Genomic DNA, 26,245 nt, shown 5'->3' on the forward strand with positions numbered 1-26,245 from the left:
CTAAGTGAAACAGATCTGTATCCGAGCGGGGCTCGAAGCCAGGCGGGGCCTGGAGCGGCGGGGCCGTTATAGCGGGCGAGGCCCGAAGTAGAGGGCGAGGCCCAGGATAGCGGGCGTGGCCCAGTATGTGCAGTATGTGATTTTGCATGGTATGTGGTAAGGTGGGGAACTCACTAAGCTTTGTGCTTACGGTTCTCAGTTTTGTTTTCAGGTACTTCCGGTAGCGGAGGGAGGAGCTCGGGGTGATCGCATGGCACACACCATAGAGTAGTCAGCCTGGGAATGTTTACTCTGATAATAAACATGTGTTTTGAAAACTTATACTCAGATTATGTTTTGGAATGATGTTTGTTTAAAGTAATGTTTTATTAATAAGAAATTTTTGGTCTTAAATTTTGGGATGTTACAAGTTGGTATCAGAGCCTTGGTTTGAGGGATTCGGGCATACTCTCGGGTGTGTCTGAACTCAAACTGAGGGGTCGGATAAAAAGTTTTCAAAAAATGAAAAGGACAGTTTTGTAAAAAGAATTTTGAGAACGAAAAACAGTTTTAGAAAGGCAAAAAGAATTCAGAAAGAAAAGAACTTTGAAAAGAGAAAAGAGGTGTGGTGCATGCAATCAACCGAGCTCAAGTAAGTACCCCAAAATACCCATACAAGTTTATGTTATGATTATCAGATGATAGAACAGCATGCTAGAATAGGACTAAGGATCTAGGGATGATGCCTTATGTGCCTGTTATTTGTGCTTTTGAGCTGTATAGTAGTGCTGAGTAGACAGTAGTAGGATAGCCTGTTTAGGTTATGCCTAAGTTTATGAGTTTGTGATGCATGCTAGTTCAGGTTCTTGCTATGTGGATATGATTGCTTGAGTATGTTATGGTTAGATTTTCCCTTGACCGAATGCTGCTTGCTTTGTGCATTGTGGGATTCTGAGTGATGGGAGTTAGCCATTAGGTGGATACGACGCGCCACATGTGATCAGGGTTGAATAATCTCAGAGTGTTGGATTTGGTCCTATTGCGCAGCTCTTGTCTGAGTCCAACCGTTGTAGGAACGAGTCTTATACTTGAAGGATTATCTGAGCCTCGTCACATGTGATGGTATCCAGGTGGTGGCTAATTGGCATTGCGAGGAAGCCTTCAGCAGCTGAGGACTGGTTTGAGTAGTGTCAGAGGTTTCCCTAGGGTAAGCCTAGGATGAGATAGTGCTGGGAGCAGTATTAGTGGTTGAGGGACTTGGTGGAGTCAAAGCAATTCCTGAGGAAAGTACGGATAGATGTGGAAGGTAGTATGGACCCGTACTACTGAAAGCAGAAGATCCGTACTCGATTCGGGAAGGGCAGAGACAAGACCGGGAACCTATTAGGGCATGTTTGATCTTGCATCAGTGATGAGTATTCTGATAGTGGTTGTGGTATATTTTCAGCATGGTGACATTGCGAGAGAGACCAGCGGGCGGATCAGGCGCCGGAGAGGGATCAGGCTCGGGTTCAGGGACCGAGCAGCTCGAGGAGCGGATGAGGGAGTTGATATCAGCTGAGGTTACGCGCAGTATTCTAGCCCAGAATCCTATGATCTTTGGCACGGTCAAGGAGGGCATACTGGAGATCTTGGAGGAGAGGCTGGGAGCCTTCCGTACTGAGATGATGGCATTGATGGGAGCGCGTACCTTGACATTTCGAGAGTTCAGAGCCTGCGGGGCACCAGATTATCATGGGGCTAGGGACCCCATTGCTAGTAGCAGATGGTTGGCTGATGTTGCCAACGCTTTTCGTACGAGCAAGTGTCCCGAGGGGGACAAGGTTAGACTCGCCTCCTGTCTTTTGAAGGACAGAGCGAGGGATTGGTGGGAGGAGATTGGTCATGCTTTGGGGGATGATGCCGCGTTGGACGCGATGACTTGGAGCGATTTCTCGGCCAGGTTCAGGGCGGAGTTTTCGCCGATTATTGAGGTGCAGCAGCTGGCACGAGAGTTTCAGGATTTGACGCAGACTACTGAGACTGTGGCGGAGATCACCGCCAAGTTCAGGGAGAGGGCTCTTCTTGTACCGCAGTATGTAGCGGATGAGGAGATGAAGAAGGCTCGGTACCATGAGATGTTGAGGGACGACATTAGGGAGTTCGTGAGCAGGTCCAGCTGTAAGACGCTGGAAGATATGATTTCTCGGGCTAGGGAAAGGGAAATTGATTTGGAGCAGATCCGAAAGAGGAAGCCGGATGAGGTTCAGGTATCAGCGGGTTCGGGCAAAAGGCCCAAGGGATCAGATTCGAGATCGAGGGATCATCAGGACCGCAGTCGGTGCGGAAAGTGTGGCAGGGCGCACGGGGGTGCGTGCAGGAGTGGTAGCGGTGGTGAGTCTGGCTGCTTCAAGTGCGGTCGGACTGGTCATTTTAGCAGGCATTGTACTGTTACCGCCGCGCAGGGATTTGACATGTTATGTTTTCATTGCAACCAGCGGGGTCACAAGAAGGCTCAGTGCCCCAGTTTGTCTTCGGCAGGACGGGTGATGGCACCCGCCCCTGCAACCTTGAGGATCACGGACGGCCGTCAAGGCCGGGTAGAGGGACCTGCAGCAGGGAGTAGGGCTTTTCAGATGACGACCTTGGAGATGCGAGCATCGCCGGACGTTGCAGGTATGCAATTTCCATTCTCAGTTCTTTTATTTTGTGCATGATTTCATTGTTATGGTTCTGCATCATTATCGGTATGAGTATTTTATTTTGATTGGTTGATTGTGATCGAGTTATATGCCATCTGCATACCTTGGATATTTGTATGGTAGTTAGGGGATGTGCTCTATTGAAGAAGGTTTCGAAGGAGGCAGTAACTGTAGCATGCTTGGGAGGGAATTGGTACGTTTCGCTAGTTCAGAGTGGTGCAGTGATTGTGATGGATTGGCTAAATCCCTAGCTATGGCGGGCTTGGGTTCCTCAGTAGATGGGTTATGGAATGGTAGCAAAGATCGGGATCTCTTTGAGTATTGAGCAGCAAGGGGTAAGCAGGATCGAAGTGGGGGAGAATCCTCCGGGTGTGCCTGAGAGGAGCACGCAGACCCATAATGAGTACGTGACCTCCGAGAGGGAAGAGAAGTAGTTCAACGTTTGATGGATTAAGGATTTCAGGGTTGTGAGTTTGAGAAACTCCACATCAGCTAGTGCGTGAGAGGGTAATGGTTAGTTATGGGTGAGAATTCAGGTTGTGGATCGCCCGAAGGACTCGTGGGAGTCGGAATAAGGATCTTGAGCAGCTGATGGCACGTGGGTGCCTTCGTATTAGCAGTCAGTAGTGGAAGTGTTGTAAGACTACGGGGCAGCCGTAGCATTCACTAGCAGTCGGCAATGGTTGGTGATGTAAGACTACGGGTAAGCTGTAGCATTCCTTAGTAGCTCCGTTAGTGGAGTTGGGGCGAGGCCCTTATCTCCTAGTGATCAGGTAGGGATCAAGATTGGGTAAGTGGATGAGAATGATAGGGGGTTGCCTGTATAACTCTAGTGAGGTGAGACCTTGGGAGAGGCCGCTCCAGGATATAGTTGGGTGAGACCCATGGGCGAGGCCCGTATGAGATTAGCAGTGTAGATGAGACCTGGGAGCGGGGTTGCTTAGTAGTATGGTTGGGTGAGACCCGTGGGCGAGGCCCGAGCGAGGGTGACTAGACTAGTGAGACTAGAAGGATAGAGGCGGGTGGGACCCGTGGGCGAGGCCCGTGAGTTCTAGCAGCTCAGGTGGGACCTGGTAGGGACCTTAGTGTCAAGTTAGGGGATCGAGGATCTCAGGTTTGTAGTGCCTGGATGGCAGGATTGATTGAGCAGTTATAGGCGGTCGAGGTTTCTTTGGAAGTCGCTGAGAGCGACTAGTGATGATGTTGGGACTAGCTACCGGTGGGAGCCGGTAATCCAGTCATTGATAGGTTGGTAGGGACCAGGGCGGTCCCAGTTTATCAGGAAGTCAGTCGAGGAATAGCTGAATCGCCAGTCGGTGGCAGTGTGAGTATACAGCGTATGGTGGAATTCAGTTAGTTGAGTCGAGGGGTGTTCGACACCAAGTGTTGGCAGGAAGGAGTGTCAGGGAGTGCTGACGGTGATGACCCGTTCTGGGAATAGCAGGGAGGTGGTGGAGTTAGTGAAGGATAGGACCTTCACAGTGTTGGAGGAAAAGTCGGTTATGAGGCTTTGCCTTGGGAAGGCAAGGGATTTACACAAGGAAAGAAGTGGAGAACCTCTTCGGGTTCAGTGCAGTACTCGGTGGAAGACCAACGCTTGTAGGCGGCTGGTGTTGGGTATTGGAGGTAGATCGCAGGCGGTGGGCCATGGTAAACTTCGAGGACGAAGTTCAGTTTAAGTGGGGGAGAGTTGTAACACCCAGGATTTTGAAAGCCAAGAAAGTAAAGGAAACCCTAAATTTAAGAGGGACTCGATGAGTCCAAGGAAGGACTCGGCGAGTCGGAGCGGGATCCGGGTCGAGGAGTAAGTGACCAACTCGGCGAGTCGGCCAAGTCAACTCGGCAAGTCTGGTCTGTGCGAGGAAAACCCTAAATCCGGGGCTTGGAGCCTATTTAAACGTCTCAATCTTCTTCCTAGGGCTCCTTTACAGCCTCTCACACCCAGAACGCCGCACCCTAAGCCCCCATTGTGTTCATTCAAGCTTTTAGCCATTTTTGAGTGGTTTTAAGGAAGAAGAAGGAGTGGGAATCTTTGAAGCATCAAGGAGTGGTCTTGGATCTGAAGTTTGGGGAGTATTTCAGAGCATTGGAAGGTATCAATTCGTTTCCCTCCTTTAGATCTTCTTTGGATATGAGTTTTGGGGCTTTTAAGCCATGTTTAAGGTCAATCTCGAGTTTGAAGTCCAGATCTGAGGTTGCTACCTCAGATCCATGCTTGTTTTGGTTTAGAATCCCATAAAGTATCAGCCATTGGGTGGAAATTGGAGTCTCTTGGTCCTAAACCCTAGCTATGGGTGTATTTTGCCTAGATCTCCCTCTCTACACGTAAAGTTTGCAACTTTACGTGGGGAATAGGCTTGGGAAGGGTAGATCTACGGTTTGGAGTTCGTGCATGACTCGGAAGTCCTCTGCATGTAAGTGGATCTTATTGGACTCGGCGAGTCCTTCGAGTGGACTCGGCGAGTAGCTTGAAGATGAGGAGGAACTCGACGAGTGGGATGAACAGCTCGTCGAGTCGGATGAAGATGGGCATGAACTCGGCGAGTTGGATGAACAACTCGGCGAGTTGGATGAAGATTGCCGTGTGCTCGGCGAGTCTGTTCTTAGACTCGGCGAGTCAGGTCGCGTGGTCCCAAACCCTTCGAGTTAAGTCTCGAGTCAGCGAGTCGAGCCAGGACTCAGTGAGTTGGACAGGACAGGAATCGGGAATCAGTAGACTCGGCGAGTCAGGGGCTGACTCGGCGAGTAGAGTCGCGAGTGGAAGGAATCTGTACTTATGAACTCGGCGAGTAGGGTTGACCTGGAAGGTTGACTTTGACCAGGACATTGACTTTGACCAGAGTTGACTTGGTTGACCTTTGGAGGTCAGTTAGACTAAGTGTTGGGTTGATCTTGGTAGCTCGGGGAGCTAGCGGAGCAGCGGTTCAGAGTCAGTGGTCAGGTAGCGGTCAAAGGGGTTAGCAGCAGCAGTTCAGCAGTATCAGGTGAGTTTCCCTTTGTATGAATGGGTATACGGCCACAATGCCGGCCCATGTAGTTATGAGTAGAAGACCCGGGGGTTAGCCCTAGGCAGAGTATGCTAGTATGATATTCGGACGAGGTCCAATGATAGAGGACGGGTGCCCAAGGAGCAGTGTATGTGATAATTTATACTTGTTGTCTGTGTGATACTTGTATGTGCCTGGTAGGGAGGTGAGTGTGGGCGAGGTCCCGTATCTCACTAATAGCAGAGTGTGGATGGTGTTCAACATCTCAGTAGCAGCAGAGCACGGGCGAGGCCTAAGTTAGTAAAGGAGTGAGGGTGGGCTGGGCCCGTATCTCACTATCAGTAGGAGTATGGACAAGGTTCCATAACTCATCAGTAGCAGGACACGGGCGGGGCCCAGAGATAGGCGAGGCCTTAGAGCAAGAGTTGTTGGTATATGTTTAGTTTATGTAATGTTATGTGATATGTTTATGTGCTATTATATGTTAGTGGGCGAGGCCCTGTGACAGGCGAGGCCTAAGTGAAACAGATCTGTATCCGAGCGGGGCTCGAAGCCAGGCGAGGCCTGGAGCGGCGGGGTCGTTATAGCGGGCGAGGCCCAGGATAGCGGGCGTGGCCCAGTATGTGCAGTATGTGATTTTGCATGGTATGTGGTAAGGTGGGGAACTCACTAAGCTTTGTGCTTACGGTTCTCAGTTTTGTTTTCAGGTACTTCCGGTAGCGGAGGGAGGAGCTCGGGGTGATCGCATGGCACACACCATAGAGTAGTCAGCCTGAGAATGTTTACTCTGATAATAAACATGTGTTTTGAAAACTTATACTCAGATTATGTTTTGGAATGATGTTTGTTTAAAGTAATGTTTTATTAATAAGAAATTTTTGGTCTTAAATTTTAGGATGTTACATCAAGTTACAACGGTAACATTTTATAACGGTCATATTTTTTTAAATTAAAAAAAATGAGCGGATATTCATAAAAATTGTGTGTTTAAATATAAAGATATTAAGTTACACCGATAATATTTTTAACCATCATATTTTTCAATTTTAGGAAGAGGGTGGAAATTCATCTAAATTGTAATGTAAAAATATTGAAAATCAAACAATCTATTTACAACTGTGACATTTTACAACGGTAAACGATATTCAAATTGAGGAAAAAACCGTGTCGATATTCATATAGATTGTATGTGTATATGTAGAGATATTAAAAACCATGTAGAAATGATACAATGGTTACATTTATAACGGTCATAATTTTCAAGTTGAGTAAAAGTGTGTGGATATTCATCATAATTGTGAATGTAATCTAGATGCTATATTGGTAGAGATATATGTTTAACACTAATATTTATAATAATAGTCAATGTTTTAATAAATGAATTTATATAGAAAAAATAATTTAATAAATACTTGATAGCACTCTTGTGTCAATGATGAATAGTTGAAGTCAATGATGCTCGGTTTAATTTTATGTATATTTAAGATAACGGAATGAAGTTCGAGAAAACTGAATTTTTTTCCTATGAATATTGAACTTGAAGCAGGATTTTGGAAACGAGTGAAATGAATTAATTTAAAGCCCATATTTAAAGAGTCGTACACATATATATATGGCTACCTTCAATGAAACATTTGATGGTCGTTTCTTGCACCTGCTTTGCGAGGAAGAGAAGATCAACGTTACCTTCAATGAACTTTTGAGTGCATATCAAGAAGATGACAATGAGATTATTAGAAATCTATAGAAAATGTTGATGTGTATTCAATCCCACCATCCGTTGGAAATCAATGAAACATATTTTAGTAACAAAATCTGAATATTGTACAACTGAATGTGTGTTTAACCATTTGTGGTGTTGAGATTGGTTACCACATGATGTTTGAGATAACTGACCATGTGAAAATGTTGTTAAGGTGTCTAAAATAAGAAACCAAAGAGGAAGGTGTAGGAGGGTGTGCGATATAAGAAATTGAAGAAGTATGTTCAAGAAACTATGTTTTCGGGTCCATTGTCAAGCATTGTTGGATTGCTTATTGTTTTTTAAAGCAAATATATATCCGCCAGTCTTATACAATTCTAAGGAAGATATAAAGAGAAAATGTAATTGCAAAGTGAGTATGGATTTGTGTATGAGAGCAAATAAATATGCTTCAAATGAGTACCTAGGTGGGTTAAATAAAGATCACTATTGTGGGATTTGAGAATATGCATACGAAGTAAAGAGATCAAACCCAGGGAGTACATAGAATATGGATGTGAACATGATGCCCCATCGAAGTAATTACTTCAGTGACTATTATGTTTGGAGATGTGAAATATGGTGGATCAATACATGTAGGAAATTTATTTGTTTGGATGGGTGCATCTTGAAGGGTATATACAAAGGCATCAAATGAGTATGAAGGACTACAAGTTATGAGTTCTTAAAGTTTCTTAATGTTTAATGTTTGTTAAAATAGATTTGTCTCGACGACCATTGTTTAAGTATAAGATTCAATTGGGCTACTCAGACTATTACTTTCTAACTATTTTGTGCTTCTGGTTTCTCTGGATGACTGGACACTAAGACGGAAGATGTTATCTAATTAGATAGACCTATATGTTTCGTAGCATGAATTGTCACCTAAAATCCAAATTTAACTTGCAAAAACGCATCACAAAGTCAGTCTATAATTTCAACCATAATATGAAAACGTTTCACTTAGATTAAGATCATATTCCTTAATTGTATGTGTAAAAACCATAGAACAATAGCCGCTAAATAGAAAATTAATGCAATACCTACAACATTTGAAAGTTGAAACTTGTTTTGGTTTCCCTAATTAACCTCTTCATCACAACCTCCAGACAAAATAAATATAAAACTATATTAACACATAACAATAATCACAAGTCTTTTTTTGTGCTTCTAGGGTGTATGTAGAACAGGATCTTGAGAAATATACCACTAAATAATACCATTAATTTTTTTCCAACAACTTCTTAATAACTAAAATTAAATACATCAAGTTCCTTCCTTGTTTGCTTTTAGGTATAAAATTGTTGATGGGTTCTGAATCATCTGATATTGTCACCAATCTTGAGCTGCTTGACTTCCTATTGCTCTGCAACTTTGACTTTTTAGGAGTTTCTTCCTTTGCCATAGAATTCGCGAGCATTACTAATTCCATTGTTGAGTTGGTTCACATTTTTTGGCAAGACTCGAGATGGTGGAGATTCTAGCAGCAATTGAAGGTTCTTTTTGTCCTTACAGGTTGTATTAACTAGTAACCCTGTTTCCCTGTATAACCAGTTTCATTTCATGTACATGTAATTGGATCAGGAACAATACACCACCCATGATACCAAGGAAAATGCGTCATTTACATTACCATTCATGACAATATGATCTTATTGAACCTGTTTCTCTGTATCGATTAATACAATTAATTATATCTTCTAGAGTATTGACTAATGTGATCTTATTGAACCTATTGCCCTGGTTTGATCTTATTGGCTTCAAAAAAGTTCAATGAAAAATGAATTTTATTTTCAAATATAGTATCTGATACCGCAAAGTGTAGTTAGGGCTTCATCTCCTGAATTTCGACCTCCATCTCGAGTAGTTACCTTTCCTGTACTTGTGGTTTTATGGTTCCTTGTCTTTTCTTGTATTGGGAAGTTACCTTTTGTTTTTGGTGTTAAACAATGTTTGAGAAATGCAGGCTTTGTCTCTACAAGCATTGGAATACTTGTTGAATGACTCGTTGATCATGTTGATAGAGCGAGCAAAGAACCAAACTTTCACAAGTTGTTTATGAATTTCCTTGAGAAAGCTAATTCAAAATAGCTCATCGAAGAAATAGTTCGAGAAAGCTATGATAATTCCAAGGTATTCTTTTCTACCTTATTCATTGATGGATTTAAATATGGTGTATAAACCTGGAGTAATTTGTTATTTGGGAATGCAACAGGTTCTTTTAAGGTCTGAGCTCATACAGACCAGTTCAGAAGAGCGTTTGTTGCTCAAGAATCTTAGAGGCTGGCTGGGATTGATTACAATTGGAAAAAACAGAGTTCTACTGTCCCCCAAGCTTTGGATCGCAATTTCTTCAAAAGATCCAAAACCCTCCTCATCTCTTAGAATTGGTCAAGCCTGCATTGCATTGTTTATTTAATATTCATAAATGATTTATATTTTACGATTCATAAATGAAGCAAACTAACGCCCCACCGTGGGGAAAGTCGTATAGTCAATGAAAATGATGCAATGTGTGACAGAGTATGAGTAAAAATGAAGTATATTGCTTATTTATTAGAAAGAGCTTAGTAGGTTGTTATTTCCTGCAATATGCATTGATAAATATAATTTCAATCGATGTTTAAGCATATGCATTAGATTCAAGTGTACCTACTACAATCAATATGATAATGCTTTATAAGTAGCCAAAACTTTATAATAAGTTTACTCTTTGGATATACAATAAAGTTTAGTTTGTAAAGACACATAAGTTGCGTAACATAAAAGGAAACTTACTATTGAAATGTTATGAACACTTAACGTGATAGTGCAAAGAACTTCATCTGAATTATATTTCCGAGCAAGACTGAAAATATATTTGTTCTTGTTGCTACGTTTTTCTCCGATTTTCGAGACATAGGTGGATATGTATGTCTTTGTTTCATTTGTGTATGCTCCTTTATATAGCAATGCTATAACGGCTAAAAACGTCAGTATATAAAATCAAATATTCATGTTCCAACAGTAACATTTTATAACGGTCATATTTTTCAAGTTGAGGGAAAGTGGCTGGAAATTCATTTAAATTGTGTGTGTGTAAATGTAAAGATAGCGACAATTGAATGATTAGGTTACAACAATAACATTCTATAACGGTCAAATTTTTGAAAATTGAGGAAAATGGTAGATATTCAAATAAATTGTGTGTAAATGTAAATATAACGGAATTCAAAAAATCAAGTTACAACGGTAACATTTTATAACGGTCATATTTTTTTAAATTAAAAAAAATGTGCAGATATTCATAAAAATTGTGTGTTTAAATATAATGATATTAAGTTACACCGATAATATTTATAACTATCATATTTTTCAATTTGAGGAAGAGGGTGGAAATTCATCTAAATTGTCTGTGGAAATGTAAAGATATTGAAAATCAAACAATCTATTTACAACTGTTACATTTTACAACGGTAAACTAAATTCAAATTGAGGAAAAAGTCGTGTCAATATTCATATAAATTGTATGTGTACATGTAGAGATATTAAAAACCATGTAGAAATGTTACAATGGTAACATTTAAAACAGTCATGATTTTCAAGTTGAGTAAAGTGTGTGTATATTCATCTAAACTGTGAATGTAATCTGGGTGCTATATTGGTAGAGTCATATGTTTAACACTAATATTTATAATAATAGTCAATGTTTTAATAAATGAATTTATATAGGAAAAATAATTTAATAAATATTTGATAGCACTCTTGTGTCAATGATGCATAGTTGAAGTTTGAGAAAACTGAATTTTTTTACTTTGAATATTGAACTTGAAGCTGGATTTTGGAAACGAGTGAAACAAATCAATTTAAAGCCCATATTTAAAGAGTCGTACATATATATGGCTACCTTCAATGAAACATTTGATGGTCGTTTCTTGCACCTGCTTTGCGAGGAAGAGAAGATCAACGTTACCTTCAATGAACTTTTGAGTGCATATCAAGAAGATGACAATGAGATTATTAGAAATCTATAGAAAATGTTGATGTGTATTCAATCCCACCATCCATGGGAAATCAATGAAACATATTTTAGTAACAAAATCTGAATATTGTACAACCGAAAGTGTATTTAACCATTTGCGGTGTTGAGATTGGTTACCACATGATGCTTGAGATAACTGACCCTGTGAAAATGTTGTTAAGGTGTCTAAAATAAGAAACCAAAGAGGAAGGTGTAGGAGGGTGTGCGATATAAGAAATTGAAGAAGTATGTTGAAGAAACTATGTTTTCGGGTCCATTGTCAAGCATATTTGGATTGCTCATTGTTTTTTAGAGCAAATATATATCCGCCAGTCTTATACAATTCTAAGGACAATGAAGGAAGATATCAAGAGAAAATGTAACTGCAAAGTGAGTGTGGATTAGTGTATGAGAGCAAAGAAATATGCTTCAAATGAGTACCTAGGTGGGTTAAAGATCACTATTGTGGGATTTGGGAATATGCATACAAAGTAAAGAGATCAAACCCAGGGAGTACATAGAATAGGGATGTGAACATGATGCCCCATCGAAGTAATTACTTCAGTGACTTTTATGTTTGGAGGCGTGAAATATGGTGGATCAATACATGTAGGTAAGTTATTTGTTTGAATGGGTGCATCTTGAAGGGTATATACAAAGGCATCAAATGAGTATGAAGGACTACAAGTTATGAGTTCTTAAAGTTTCTTAATGCTTAATGCTTGTTAAAATAGATTAGTCTCCACGACCATTGTTTAGGTATAAGATTCAATTGGGCTACTCAGACTATTACTTTCTAACTATTTTGTGCTTCTGGTTTCTCTGGATGACTGGACACTAAAACGGAAGATGTTATCCAATTAGATAGGCCTATATGCTTCGGAGCATGAATTGTCACCTAAAATCCAAATTTAACTTTCAAAAACGCAGCACAAAGTCAGTCTATAATTTCAACCATAATATGAAAACTTTTCGCTTGCATTAAAATCGCATTCCTTACTTGTACGTGGAAAACCCATAGAACAATAGACACTAAATAGAAAGATAATGCAATGCCTACAACATTTGAAAGTTGAAACTTGTTTTGGTTTCTCTAATTAACCTCTTCATCACAGCCTCTAGACAAAATAAATATGTAAGTAGATTAACACATTACAACAATCACGAGTCTTTTTTGTGCTTCTAGGTTGTATGTAGAACAGGGGCTTGAGAAATGTACCACTAAATAAAACCATTAATTTTTTCCAACAACTTCTTAATAACTAAAGTTAAAAACATCAAGTTCCTTCCTTGTTTGCTTTTAGGAATAAAATTGTTGATGGGTTATGAATCATCTGATATTGTTGCCAATCTTGAGCTGCTTGAGTTCCTATTGCTCTGCAACTTTGACTTTTTAGGAGTTTCTTCATTTGCCACAAAATTCACGAGCATTACTAATTCCGTTGTTGAGTTGGTTAACATTTTTTGGCAAGATTCGAGATGGTGGAGATTCTAGAAGCAATTGAAGGTTCTTTTTGTCCTTACAGGTTGTATTAACTGTTAACCTTGTTTCCCTGTATAACCAGTTTCATTTAATGTGCACATAATTGGATCAGGAACAATACACCACCCATGATCCCAAGGGAAATGCATCATTTACATTACCATTCATGACAATATGCTCTTATTGAATCTGTTTCTCTGTATCGATTAATACGATGAATTAGATCTTCTAGAGTATTGACTAATGTGATCTTATTGAACCTATTGCCCTGGTTTGATCTTATTGGCTTCAAAAAAGTTCAATGAAAAATGAATTTTAATTTCAAATATAGTATCTGATACCCCAAAGTGTAGTTAGCTCTTCGGCAATGATGGCTTCATCTCCTGAATTTTGACCTCCATCTTGAGCGGTTACCTTTCCTGTACTTGTGGTTTTATGGTTCCTTGTCTTTTCTTGTATTGGGAAGTTACCTTTTGTTTTTGGTGTTAAACAATGTTTGAGAAATGCAGGCTTTGTCTCTACAAGCATTGGAATACTTTTTGAATGACTCATTGATCATGTTGACAGAGCGAGCAAAGAACCAAATTTTCACAAGTTGTTTATGAATTTCCTTGAGAAAGCTAATTCAAAACAGTTCATCGAAGAAACAGTTCGAGAAAGCTATGAGAATTCCAAGGTATTCTTTTCTACCTTATTCATTGATGGATTTAAATATGGTATATAAACCTGGAGTAATTTGTTATTTGGGAATACAACAGGTTCTTTAAGGTCTGAGCTCATACAGACCAGTTCAGAAGAGTGTTTGTTGCTCAAGAATCTTGGAGGTTGGTTGGGATTGATTACAATTGGAAAAAACAGAGTTCTACTGTCCCCCAAGCTTTGGATCACAAATTCTTTCCAAAACCCTCCTCATCTCTTAGAATTGGTCGAGCTTGCATTGCACCGTTTATTTAGTATTCATAAATGATTTATATTTTAGTATTCATAAATGAAGCAAACTAACGCCCCACCTTGGGGAAAGTTGTACAGTCTATGCAAATGGTGCAATGTGTGACAGAGTATGGGTAAAAATGAAGCATATTGCTTATATTGTTAGAAAGAGTTTAGTAGGTTGTTATTTCCTGCAATATGCATTAATAAGTATTATTTCAATCGATGTTTAAGCATATGCATTAGATTGAAGTTTACCTACTACAATCATTATGATAATGCTTTATAAGAAGCCAAAATTTTTGAGTAAGTTTACTCTTTGGATATACGATAAAGTTTAGTTTGTAAAGACATATAAGTTGTATGACATAAAAGGAAAGTTATAATTGAAATATTATGAACACTTAACGTGATAGTGCAAAGAACTTCATCTGATTTGATATTTCCAAGCATGACTATGAAAATATATTTGTTCTTGTTGCTATGTTTTTTCTCCATTTTTTGAGATATGTTTGTCTTTGTTTCATTTGTGTATGATCCTTTAAATAATAGCGGCTAAAAATGTGAGTGTTGAAAATCAAATGGTCATGTTACAACGGTAACATTTTATAATGGTCAATATTTTTCAAAATTGAGGAAAATGGTAGATATTCAAATAAATTTTGTGTAAATGTATAGATATTAAAAAGTAGATAGTCAAGGTACTATGGTAACATTATACATGGTCATATTTTTCAATTTGAGGAAACGTGTTTGGATATTCATCTAAATTGTGTTTGAATATGTAAAGATAATGAAAATGTAAAGATATTGAAAATCAAATAGTCAAGTACAACATTAACGTGTCATTTTTTTCAAGTTGAGGAAAAGTGTTCGGATATATATATATATATATATATATATATATATATATATATATATATATATATATATATATATATATATATATATATATATATATATATATATATATATATATATATATATATAGTGTTAGGTTCAAATGTTTTCACTATCTATTGTGTGCCTGTATCATCGATTCTGGACCAATCATTTTAGTTATTTTAAGAAAGTAATTAATGCTTATTAAATGCTGAAGATGTAATTAATATCTATTATATCTTCAACATGTAATATGCATTAATTACTTTCTTAAAATAGCTAAAATGATTGGTTCATAATCAATGATACAGGCACACAATAGATAGTGAAAACAAAATAACCTAACCCTATATATATATATATATATATATATATATATATATATATATATATATATATATATATATATATATATATATATATATATATATATATATATAAATTGTGTAATCTTTGAAAATCAAAGTGCTCATCAGTCTGGTTTCAGTGCTTCGCCAGTCACGTGCTCGCTCTTGGCTTTCAACAAAGCAAAATTGAATCCTCTCTATTTGTTTTGTAGAACAGTCCCAATACAGCTACCTTTGATATACGTGGATGACATCATTCTTATTGCATCACCACCAAGCCTTCTGCAGTGCATCATCACCAATATCGGCAATATCGGCGCCATTTATATGTCTGCAAACCGAGTTCCGCACTAGCGAACCAAGCACATGGAGCTTGATATTCACTTTGTTAGGGAAATAGTCGCCATTGGTCAAATTAGAGTGTTGCATGTTCCTTCCCAAAGGCTTGTCATTCCCTCTCTTTTCCGAGTTTCGCTCCAGTTTGAGCATTAAAGAACCCCCTCCCCTCTCAAATTGTGAGGGCATATTAGCACATGTGTTATTGTATTAGCCTTAGTATATTTATTCGGCTTTATTGTATTATGGACCACTATATGTATTGTTCTGCTATATATTTACCTTATGAATTGAGAATCATTCAAGGGAAAACAACTGTCTATTAAATATATGTAGTAAAGTTATGTTTGAATCAGTGCATCGTATGCAAAGGCTTAATGAGTACGAAAGACCACAGGTTATGATTTCTTAAAGTTTCTTAATGCTTAATGGTTGTTAATGTTTAATGTCAATATGCTTAATGTTTGTTAATCTAGACTAGACTGGATAGACTAAACATTGTTAAGTACAAGACCCAATTGGACTACTCAACGACTAATTTGGATCAAACTAAACATTGCTAATGCATATTGTTGCTTGTTTTGTAATGCTTAATACTAATTTTTTTGCTAAAATCACATTAATCTCGGACCAAAATGAGACTAGGAGGTCGTAATGTTTAATATGGACATTATTATCCTGACTCTGATATAGCTCTAGCTTTTTATTAATCTATTGCATTGTATAACTTTTATCTTAGTTTGTCTTAGGTGTTGTTTGATATAGGGATGAGCTTTCTACCCGAAAAACTGAACCATAACCGATTGGAACCGATTAGTGGTATTCGGTCTGTTTCCCCTGATGCATCATGTTTTGGGTTCCAAACACATTCTTAGATACCACACTTTCTAGTAGAACCGAACTGGAACCGGTTAGTGGTATTCGGTCTGGTTCTCGGTTCCCCGTTCACTCTTTTATTGGTTTCCGGTTTCGTTCCGGTTCGGGAACCCTTTGTTCTGTGCGGGTCGGTTCTGGACCGGTTTACATCGCTAGTTTGATATGTCTCTTACAGGTAGCCATCAGACCAAACATTTTAATATCACAGTTAGTTAGAAGCCTCTGATCCAAGTTCCTGTCGAATGCCTCTTTTCCTCTTTGAGTTTTAATCAATCAGATTCAATCATCAACTATCAAATAGCCATTTAATCTCTTTGAATCTAGGAATGTGTATGATGCATTTATATTTGACATTCATTCGAACCATAAGTTGGTCAACCTATTAGTTTCTAACTAACATAACAAATGTCAAAGAGGCAAACAAGTTATATTTTATACTACCTTCACATAATCAAAAGGGGAAAAAAAACTAAACTTTAGTGATAAAACCTCAAAAAAGTTTGATGTTCCTAACCTAGTGTTAAGTGGAACAAACTTAAAAACAGGTCAATATTTAATTAACAAACTTACATCAATATGTTATCCTACTAAAATTGCATCAAAATGCACCCTAGTCCATCTTTTAAGCATTGCTATAGACCATAAAGCCTTCCTAGCTACTATGACTTAAACCACATGATGGGCTTTCTTTATGCAAACTTGTAAGAAGACTTCCGAGAAACCAGAGGGGATTATCAGACAGTTGTTATCGGGATCATGTTGCTGCCACTTTGAGTAGACCTCCGGTATAGATTCTATTGACAAAATTGTCTTGTTGTATTTTACAGTCAGCTGATACACAAAAGCATCATCAAATGTACTTGGACCTACGAAATCAACATCGAAAACTCTTCCATGTTTATGAATGCCATGGTTGAGGATGAAGATGACCCCTTCATTCTGTTCTTGAAGAATTATGTGCTTCTAGTTTCTCTGGACACCAAGAAGGAAAATGTTGTCGTAGGTGAATGAAGTAGCATAAGCTTTATGGTGGAATCTGAAATGGCCATACATGATGTTGGAGGAACTAGTAAACTTGCAGGAGGAAAGAGGACAGACACATGGAGTGTTGGGACATTTCTTTTCATGCTCGGATTTTTTATGGTAAACTAAAGTCTCGTTGCATCCAACCCACTTGTTTTTGCAGTCGACTCCCCGTTTGATAATTATTGATTGAGAAAGTGCTGACTGAGAAAGGTCTGTCTGAGTAACATATCCTGACTGAGTAAGAAACCATGTTGTTTGATGTTATATCTGACTGAATGTGCTGACCGATGTAAAATGACCATTTTACCCTAATACTTTATACGGTGATGGATAATAATAATAATAATAATAATAATAATAACTAGCTGTGAAACCCCGCTCCGCGGGGTTTGGTTAAGACCAGTAAAGTATGTTGCTATTGTCTACAATTTGGTCATTTACAAATAGATAATAGTCAAATATGTTGTAGTGTGACACTAGTTGTACAAAGTATGTTGTTGAATTGTTAAAAGTACAATATGTTCAAAAGGAGAACATTGTCTTAGATCAAAAGAACATACTTTAACTGGACCAGACCACTACTCAACTGATCTGTTAAATGTTCTTCCTGGATGTTTACATCGATAAAAAAAAACCCTCCAGCCTGCAAGTGGGATACAAATGTGTGAATGCAATAGATAGCAACATGCTTCCATTTCTTCCTATTGGAGCATTGTACTTTGGAAAATATCTACAAAATATATGTTTTCTTTAACAAAAAAAAAGGTCATTAAAACCCAAAATTTACTTGGGAAATTAATATTCTCCAACAGCATCAGCATCATCATCACAACTGAAACCCAATATAATTTTTGAATAATTGTACAAGCATACAGAGAAATTACATACATGAAAAATCCAAATAAAATATAATCAAGTATTGAATGAGGTAAACTAAAGTGGAATGAGTACCTTAATTGGCTCAGGCATTTTAGCGAACGCGTTGTGGGCATGCATGTCATAGGGGTTTAATTTTCTAATCAGTTTCGATCCAGAACCTGTAACTTTGAGCAACAAAACCAACTTCCAAATAAAATAGACAAATGTTCTTAAACTATGTCAAATACTCAGAAAACAATGTAAGAAAATCATACCTACAATTGATTAATTCAGTTCGCTTACTTTGGAAGCTAGGATTGGGACCATGCTTGGCATGGGTCCGAAGGAATTTTTTTTGGGTTTTTGGCAAGTTACACCTTTCCACTTTCCACAGTGATGCCAAAAAACTCCTCTGTTTTATATTTTGCACCAGATATAGATATTTCACCAATTATTTACAATAAGGTTAGTCAACCATGAAAATAGTGTATAGGATCAAATCCCTTGCAAGCAGATAAACTAACATTTCACCATCTATCACAAATCTCAAGGTCTGCAATGGCCTTCTTGTGGGGGAGTAATAGGGCATACACCTTTATAATCAGGATTACCCTACAATAAGGTTATCTTTTTAATATCTATTGTCAAAAATTTTTAGAAAAAAGAGAGAACTATATACCTTAAAATTAGTACAAAATACTTTATCTTTATGTTTTCGTCGTTCAAGAATCCAATTATGAGATCAACATTTCTGTTAGCAGCTTCATTAATTGTGAATATATAGTGGTTTGGTCAGGTATGATGCTCAAGCATCTAAATTTATTTATATAAACACGAATAATAAAAAGAAAGGATTAGATCATCTAATCCAAAGTTAGAAAAAAGTAAAATGTGTAAACATGTGTAGATATGTACCTTTCCATTGTTGCCAAATTCTTTCTTTAAGACTCCTATAGCACCGGGGCCACAAACAACATGCGTAAAATCTCTAAAATAATATAATGTTTTATTATATCTGTTGGCTTTCTATTGGGAACCCTTTTGGATCTTTTCATTTGTTTCTCAAATAAAAGCCAAATACACAAAAGACAACTTTTTGGGGCTAATACTGAAAAATTAAGCTATATTCGTAACCGAAAATGTAATTTACTCTTGAATTTAACTACTCAGCTTTTAATTTTTTAAAAAGGACCATTATTATTTATCGTGCCCTTGGACCAAAACTGGGAAAAAACAGTAAACCACAGCAACCAATAATGCAAATATCTCTTAATTTTACTATCAATCTATTTTCTAAATTATAACTTATTCTTTTTTACTTGTCTTGAAAAGTATAACTTTTTAAGCTATTTCACATGCAAGATGACCATTTTGTCATTGGCCATGACACTTTTAGTTCCTTTTTAAATTTTTTTTGGTAGATACTAATGTTCTTCATACAAATTTATTATGAGTATAAATTTATAAGTTGCCTAAGAACATGTTGTATTACCTTTACACATAAGAACTCTTCAAAATGAGAACTTTTCAGAAAGCATGATGTCAGAATCTGAACAAAAGAGACATTACAATAAGTAAAAATTGAAACAAATCAAAAAGTGCGTTTACTATTAAAGATAAAATAAAACCAACCAAAAGAGCTTGATTTTCAGCATCCACATTTTCCAGAAATACCCTTCCATGTAATCTTTGCTTGGGAGATTAGTCAAAGTAGAAGTTTGTTAGGATGATTTTATGAAAAAAGTCATCGCCATCGAAGCACAAGACCTGAACAAAACGCCCATTTGTAATTACATCAACCTTATTTATACTCGTAACAGTTAAATAACTTCATTTCATTATTGAACTTTAATTTTATTTTTTCAAAATAACGGAAGGAATAAGAGTAGAATTCTACAATGAACAAATGAATATGCAGTCCTTTTAAAAAGGATATGAATAAGCATATATAGGATGGGTCATCATATGATTTGATTCTTTGCCTATATGTTTATAGCTACTTAACTTTCAATAACTTTACAGGGAAATACCCAGGAAGCTTGCTACTCTTCCACAAATTCTGCATCTTCGTCTGCAAGATAAACCCTCAAAATTAAGAAAAATGATTTTTTTTATTTGGGTATTCGGTTTAGTCGGGCATTTAGACAAACACGTGGTGGGCATGGATAGAAAGACAGATCAAATCCTCTTCATTCGTGTTGGATTGATTCCAAATTATGAAAAAAGGATTTAAGGACAATATACATTCCGGTACCTAAAATTTAGATTCCAAGAAAAGGCGTATTTTACAAAATACATATTCTAATTACTTAAATTTGTAATATAACCACTTCATCCTGCAAAATATACATTCCAGTAGCCTAAATCAGCAACCTTTTTGATTGAAACTCCAAAATATTCTGAATTTAGGAAGATAGTACCAACAAAAGTTTCAGAAAGTACGAAAGAAACTCAACTGTGCTACCAACGAAAGTCAAAATGTTGAAAGATTTGGATGTGAATCTGTGATAAATTAGCATAGTGGAGAATAAAGATACATGCCTGATCAAAAGCAGGAAAAATGTAATCTGCAAATTGAATTTCTGCTATAGCTCGATTCCCCTGTTACAAAATTATTATTATTATATAATAAGTAACTGTATGAAAAGATGCAGAAAAGGATTTTCGAGTACAAAATTTTAAGGAACTTACCATTGCTGGTAAACAATACCAAATCCAACAATCCCCTGTTGTAAAAGAACGAATCTTAAATCAGAAACACCATTTTTTTATTTGTAGTGATTGGCATATCATAAGATTCCCAATTATTTCAAGAAATGAAAAAGTTCATGACGATTTTTGTTGGTTTAAAAAGTCAAATTGTGAGAGATTTTTTATCGATGAAGTTACCTGTTTGCATAGAGGGGTCTTAAAAACCCTATGTTTACCAAATTGATCAGCCAATCCAGTTGTGCAACGGAAGACGCCACCAAAACCCACATCTTCCCCAAATATCTAAGAACTGTGATTCCAAATGTGAAGTTTTCGTTCCCATTTTAGTTTAATTTTTTATGATATGGTAATAGAAATGAAAAATCAGTTAAGAATCCATGCTAATTTTATAATTCCATTAGGAAGAGGGGATTCTATTAAACCTACATGGCCCACATGTGAAGAATTAGACATAGGAATCGAGTAATTAGACAAAAATGATTATTCAACAAAATCGGAAAAAGGAAGGAATAATATATCCGGATTCAGACATAGAGTATTATAATTATAATTAAAGGAGGTAGCAAAAGTGAAAAGGTACCGAGGATCAAAATCTAAAGCTATTTGAAGTGCTTGATTGACTGTAGTGCAAAATTTTATAGATTTCCCCGTTCCAGTTCCTGGTTGTTACACCTGACCATCAACAGAACTAAAATTAACATGTGTTTGTTTAAATTAACATGTAATGGGAACACATACTGAAATCAAATATTCACGGCGACATCAAAGAGAAATCGGAAATTCGAAATCCACAGCAGCCAGTCTGAATCGATTGTGCGTTGGAACCGTCAATGGAGCGATGGTGGTGGTGAAATCCGGTAACTTACGCTGAAATACAACAAAGCCAACCCTATGGTAAGTGGTTTTTGTTGGGTAGAAAGGTTGTGGGGTATAGGGGTAGGAAGGTTCGATGGAGAGAGATGGTGAGTGTGTGTTGTGTGAGCGTTTAACATCTACAGACATGTGGTATAGCGTAAGGCGTAAGGCCATGAATCAGGGTTTCTTCAGATTGAAGGATCGAGAAACGGGATTTGGTTCCCTAAAAGCATATTATCGAAGTTGTTGGCAAATTCCTTCGTGGGAATACAAAAATACATAGACGGAGATCTTGCTTTCTTTCAGTACTTTCTGCGATGGACTGCAACATGGACCAACCGAGGTCGTTTTTAGAGGGAGATGGAGGGGAAGACAGCAAGAAACCCTAAGTTTCTTTGTCTGAAACCTTGGTAGGTCTGTTTGAAACCTTGGTAGGTGGTGGAAGTATCGTGAAGGAAACAGGACGAAAACAGGTAAACTCCACGTAAAGGCCAGGGAAAAAAAACACGTATAAAATAGGAAGATGTGTCAATGACCAGAAAAAAAAACACATAAAAATTAATTAAATAGAAGGGGATCAGTGAAAGACAACATAAGCAAAATATAAGGGCAAAACGGGACAAAAATCAGGCAAGTGTACTATAGCTAAGATGCAAGAATTTTAATATATAGTATAATAATAATAATCAACAATGTGTTAGTAATCTATTAAACCACATATAAATATACGATTACTAAAGATAAGTATCTTTAATTTATATATTATTAATATATGAAATTATAACAATTTAAAAATAAATTCATGGTAATTATGAGATTATTTTTAGGTGTATAATCCAAAAAAAAAAAAAAAACAAGTGCCCGTATTGGGCTTTTCTTTTCCTTTCAAAGCCCTAAGAATCATTAAAGAGAAAAGAGGCATCGACTTATCTCCAATTCTTGGAGCCCTTCGGTTGACCAGGTAAAGAGACAAGAAATGTGGAAATCGGTCCAACCAAGAGAAGCAAAGTAATGACAGAGAGGCAAGGTAAGGTCGGAGATGTAAAGCGTCGGTGTCGTCAAGACATGAAGGTGTAGCATCAAACCCATGGTTGAAGCGATGATGTAGTGGTGGAATTTCCTTCCTCGACAAATCTGCCATCACCGGAGGAAGCTCCACCATAATTACCTTCAATTTCCTTCCTTCTTGTCTCGATCGAAGACCACAAAATCACCCCCACCTGTTGTGTGCTCTATTCGTGTTTCTTTTTCCCTTTCCAGGGATTAAATTGATGGTTGTGAAGGAGGATGAGGGTGGTGCTGGTTCAAGGGCAATGGTGGAATGGATTTCAATCAAAATCAGTCAGCAAGTTTTTTTATTATGACCGAGTCAGACATTGTTGACCCAGTCAGATGCAAAGCTGAAGCATATCAAACATATGGAACTGACGAGCCATACAATTTTGTCTGATCTGACCCAATAAGATCCAAATCAAACAGGGCCTAACTCTAGGCCTCTTTTCGATCATATCTAGGATAAATGTAATGATAAAACCTATTATTTTTCAAGTACTCCTACTTTCAACAAAGCAGCCAAAACAAATTCATGTATAAAAGTTCTTTGCTAATACACCAATCAACTAAAACAAATTCATGTATACAAGTTCTTTGCTAATAAAAACCAAAGTTATATATGTCATAATAATATAGATTTGATCAATGTCATGTGTCCTTTTTAAAATTTAGGTAACGTTTTTTTCAAATAATTGATAAAATTATTGTAGTATTATTATTACTTGTTGGAGTTTTCACCCTTGTCACTACGAATATTCATGGATCACGAAGAAAAGACTAAATATCACATATTTACTTATTAATCCTTACTTGCTACTTTATTTAATAATTATATTTTTTATTTTCTTTAATCTAATAAAATAAACGGGTTCACAGGTTAACCAATACAATTATTTACAAACCCAAACACAACTCGTATAATAAACGGGTTGGAGGGTCAGAAAAACTCGAAACCCCTTTATGTTCGTGTTGTGTCGTGGGTCTTGTTGAAAATTGTCACCCTTAAGTTTACTTATACTAATCAAAATTATATGTTCATATATACACATTAATAAAAGGGATAATGACTTAAAAGGGTAACATACTATTTGATTTGTACATATTTGGTCACTGAGTTTTTTTTTCGTCCACATTTACCCCTTAAACTTGTTAAATTGTACACATTCAGTCCTTATGACCTGTTACTCCAGGTTAGCCGGGAAAAATAACTTGATAGGGTAATATATTTTTCATTTTGTACACATTTAGTCCTTAATATTTTTGTACATATTTAGTCCTTAACATTTTTTTGTTTCAAAATAAGTCCTTTTTTTACTCATTCAGTACTTATGAATGATTTCTTTAGGTTTTTTTACGACATCTTACGTGAGACAATCATTGATGAGGTGCTTGGGTTGTTGATGCTTATGTCCAATGCGATCTCGACTGCTTGGTTACGTAAGTCTTGAGGTTTGGCTTAGGTCTTGTATTTTGAACATTATAACTTCTTCATACGATATCAGATTTTAAGGATCTTTATACACGTCTTCATTTTTTGAGTCTACTACAACTTTCATTAAGATTACTCCCGTTAAAATGTAATATTTTTTTACTAACAATTTTATAAAAAAAACATACATACATGCATTCATAAAAAACGTATGGACAGGGGAAGACGCAGTAATACATAGTAGGTGTTGCCGATACATGAAAATAGGTATAAACGTAAAAAAAAAAAAAAAAGCGAAAATTTTTCCACCGCGAACAGAAAATCAGGTGTTGTCGGTGCAACACCGGGACCATACTAAATCCGCCACCGCGTATGGATATAAAAATTGTAAGTAAAAATATATTATTTTTTAATGGGAGTAATCTAAATGAAAGATGTAGTAGACTAAAATACGAACGCATGGGTATAAAGATCGTTAAAATCCGAGATCATATGAAGAAGTTATGACGTTCAGAACACATGACCTAAGCAACCAAGTAGTCGAGATTGCGATGGATATAAGCATCAAAAGCTCATACCTCTCATTAATGAATGTACCACATAAGATTTCGTGAGAAAAAACTAAAAAATCATTCATAAGTACTGAATGAGTACAAAAAAATGACTTATTTTGCAAAGAAAAAAAAAGGACTAAATGTGTACAAAAATATTAAGGACTAAATGTGTATAAAGTGAGAAATATATTACCCTATTAAGTCATTTTTACCGGATAACCTGGAGTAGCCGGTCATAAGGATTGAATGTATACAGTTTAACAAGTTGAAGGGGTAAATATGGACGAAAAAAAAACTCAGTGACCAAATGTGTACAAATCGAAAAATATATTACCCTTTTAAGTCATTATCCCTTAATAAAATAAGGTATTGTTTATAAAAAGGTTAAAATGTAGTAAAAAATTATTCTAGGTTTATCTTCATTTTCTTATTTGTGGTTAAAGTCACAAAAATATTCACTCTTAGAAAACATAAATTTCAAGTATTTATTTATGATTTTAAGAGATATGAAACAACATATAAATGAAAACAAAGTTAATTATATATTATTGTAATTAGTTATTGAAAAGGGTATATTAAGGATAACTAAAAAAAAAAAGCTTTATAAGCTTGCTCAAAAAACTACTCCGACTAACTTTCGAAAAAAAATAATAATAATAACTTATAAGTATTTCTTTGGAAAGGGAACTTCCGTGACAAGGGTTCTGGACCAGCTTTCGCGCATCAACTAATCCCCTACTGTAGACATAAGTCTCATGCCCTAAAGTCACTACAGACGGACCTCAATGGCCACATGGCCAAATAGTGTTAGGATTTAAATATGAGTCAATAAGTTATCAATCATATTTTTCACATGCCATACGAAGTCACCACAACCCAAGTGGTTAACTTATAAGGCATAATTTCGTATATGCCCTTGCTAAACAACTAAATATCATATTTACCCAGCCTAAATTCTAAATATCGTATTTGCCCTTCTTAATGTTTTATAATATCATATATACCCAAATATATTTTTTTTGTTAATTTTTATTGATTTATAATCCTTTTTTGCCATTTTAAAATCACTAAAACTAAAAACAACAATCAAATGGACAATATTGCCCTTCCTTTACAAATCACACATTTAATTCATTGGCTCTCAAATTCAAACAAATTTAATTCATGTAATTCCTCACGATCGCAGTTCTAAATTGCAATACAATAATCAAACTCCAATGCAACCTGCCACATACCAATTATAGGACAAATAAGAAAGCATGATCATGTAATCCTTTTGAATAATAAACACTCACATGCAGTGTGAATAAAAATATAATCCTTTTGAAAAATGTTCACCTTCTTTGTCCATTTCCGAACTCGTTCAAAAGATTCCTTAGCCTCAAACATTTGTAGTTGATTTTCATCAAAATCTGCCTGCTTTCTAAAGAAAAAGCTATTGAAGAAATGGATACTTTCATCAGCAGGTTTGATCTTCTTCAGGTAATTAATAAAAACTAAAACAATAAAACTCAGT

The 26,245-nt window shown here is 36.7% G+C and overlaps 1 long non-coding RNA gene across 1 annotated transcript; it reads right to left on the reverse strand.

The window, feature by feature from the left end:
• Positions 1-8,582: 8,582 nt before the first annotated feature.
• LOC122196761 (uncharacterized) lies at positions 8,583-10,291 on the reverse strand. The gene is made up of 2 exons (XR_006188810.2): positions 10,167-10,291; positions 8,583-9,785 (listed from the first exon to the last, which is right to left on the reverse strand). It is a non-coding gene; the product is annotated as an uncharacterized LOC122196761 (long non-coding RNA).
• Between the last annotated feature and the right edge of the window lie 15,954 nt (positions 10,292-26,245).

This window comes from Lactuca sativa, chromosome 2 (genome assembly GCF_002870075.4).
Source record: "Lactuca sativa cultivar Salinas chromosome 2, Lsat_Salinas_v11, whole genome shotgun sequence".
In the NCBI taxonomy this organism is placed as follows: domain Eukaryota; kingdom Viridiplantae; phylum Streptophyta; class Magnoliopsida; order Asterales; family Asteraceae; genus Lactuca; species Lactuca sativa.